The sequence below is a fragment of the Chelonia mydas genome, chromosome 22, assembly GCF_015237465.2.
Source record: "Chelonia mydas isolate rCheMyd1 chromosome 22, rCheMyd1.pri.v2, whole genome shotgun sequence".
In the NCBI taxonomy this organism is placed as follows: domain Eukaryota; kingdom Metazoa; phylum Chordata; order Testudines; family Cheloniidae; genus Chelonia; species Chelonia mydas.
Genome location: NC_051262.2, coordinates 239,612 through 241,942, shown reverse-complemented (window position 1 = coordinate 241,942; position 2,331 = coordinate 239,612). Strand labels below are relative to the sequence as shown.

The 2,331-nt window shown below is 44.1% G+C and overlaps 2 non-coding genes across 2 annotated transcripts; both read right to left on the bottom strand.

The window, feature by feature from the left end:
- On the bottom strand, window positions 1-82 carry TRNAS-CGA. Its single transcript has one exon. It is a non-coding gene; the product is annotated as a tRNA-Ser (tRNA).
- Window positions 83-2,039: 1,957 nt separating this feature from the next.
- Window positions 2,040-2,111, bottom strand: TRNAQ-CUG. Its single transcript has one exon. It is a non-coding gene; the product is annotated as a tRNA-Gln (tRNA).
- Window positions 2,112-2,331: the final 220 nt, after the last annotated feature.

The window sequence follows — 2,331 nt, the reverse complement described above, 5'->3', positions numbered from 1 at the left end:
CGCTGTGAGCAAGATTCAAACCTGCGCAGGGGAACCCTTTTGGATTTCGACTCCAATGCCTTAACCACTCGGCCATCACAGCTGCGAGCACACTAGTGCTTCAATGCCACAGAAACTGGTAAATAATCACAGTGCCCAGGCTTGAAAAGAAAAGGAGGACTTGTGGCACCTTAGAGACTAACAAATGTATTAGAACACAAGCTTTTGTGAGCTACAGCTCACTTCATCGGATGCATACACTGGAAACTATAGTAGGGAGATTTATATACACAGAGAACATGAAACAATGGGTGATACCATACACACTGTAAGGAGAGTGATCAGGAAAGGTGAGCTATTACCAGCAGGAGAGCGGGGGGGCGGGGTACCTTTTGTGGTGATAATCAAGTTGGGCCATTTCCAGCACTTTACAAGAACAGTAGGAGGGGAAATAAACAAGGAGATATAGTTTTACTTTGTGTAATGACACATCCACTCCCAGTCTTTATTCAAGACTAAGTTAGTTGTATCCAGTATGCAAATTAATTCCAATTCAGCAGTGTCATAAATATAAAAGGAAGGGTAAACACCTTTAAAATCCCTCCTGGCCAGAGGAAAAACCCTTTCACCTGTAAAGGGTTAAGAAGCTAGGATAACCTCGCTGGCACTTGACCACAATGACCAATGAGGAGACAAGATACTTTCAAAGCTGGAGGGGCGGGGGAAACAAAGGGTCTGGGTCTGTCTGTGTGATGCTTTTGCCGGGGACAGAACAGGAATGGAGTCTTAGAACTTAGTAATCTAGCTAGATATGCGTTAGATTCTGATTTCTTTAAATGGCTGAGAAAATAAGCTGTGCTGAATGGAATGGATATTCCTGGTTTTGTGTTTTTTGTAACTTGAGGTTTTGCCAAGAGGGTTTTGAATCTAATTACCCTGTAAGGAATTTACCTTCCTGATTTTACAGAGGTGATTCTTTTTTACTTTTTCTTCTATTAAAATTCTTCTTTTAAGAAACTGAATGCTTTTTCATTATTCTTAAGATTCAAGGGTTTGAGTCTGTGGTCACCTATGCAAATTGGTGAGGATTTTTATCAAACCTTCCCCAGGAAAGGGGAGTTAAGATCTGGGAGGATTTTTGGGGGAAAGACGTTTCCAAAAGAACTCTTTCCCAATAACCGGTGTTAGACGTTTGGTGGTGGCAGCGAAAGTCCAAGGGCAAAAGGTAAAATAGTTTGTACCTTGGGGAAGATTTAACCTAAGTTGGTAAAAGTAAGCTTAGGAGATTTTCATGCAGGTCCCCACATCTGTACCCTAGCATTCAGAGTGGGGAAGGAACCTTGACAAGCGTCAATCTCAATTACAAGCAAGCAAAAGTGTCAACTCAGAGAGAGTATCCAGAGTAGCAGCCGTGTTAGTCTGTATCCGCAAAAAGAACTGCATCGGATGAAGTGAGCTGTAGCTCACGAAAGCTTATGCTCAAATAAATTGGTTAGTCTCTAAGGTGCCACAGGTCCTCCTTTTCTTTTTTCAGAGAGAGTAGTGTCAATTGAGCGGTTTGTGTTGTAAGGTGTCCATGTCAATTACAAAGCATCGCTTAGAGTTAATTAATGGCTTACAAGGTACTTAGAGTCAATTGACAGTTTGCAAGCTTTAACACGGACACTGTCAGCAGCTAAGGAGAGCTGCAAATCAATATTGCAGAATTACAATTATTTCAAATAGGGGAATTACAAATATTAGAAACAGAATTACAAATATATAAAATATGCCTACAGCCTGGCCCTGGCACTCCTTTCTTCAGGTGCCATGTGGGAAAGAGGAAAAATGTGGCAGCAAGTGCAAACTTGTGGGCATCAGGTGAAGCAGCGAGAATCCCAACCGCCAGGTCCAACCACAGGACTGCAGGCATCAGTAGCCAGTTCTAGGGCCCCTACCCATTGCAGCCATCCCACCCAAAGACCTGGCTCCAGTGGGCAGGAGTCACCCAGTAGGAGGTAAACAACTCGCTCTTGCGCAGTCGGAGATAGGAGCACTTTGAGCTCTAGGGATTTACCACAAGGTCCCACTGAGATTTGAACTCAGATTGCAGGATTCAGAGTCCTGAGTGCTGACCATTACACCATGGGACCAGCTTCTGCTGCCTTCTCTGGCCATCAGTGACCCTCACGGGGCTGGCTTGTGTAAGGGGACTGTTGGCCCTTTACTAAAACTTTGTGGGTTTTTTTGGTTGGCTAGTTCCCAGTTCCAAGAGAAGGGGGAAGGGTTAATGGGAAATCAGGACCCTGAGAGTGACAGTGCTCTGGGGCAATGATCACCAACAGGTAGGGAACAAGTGAGAATTGGTTGATG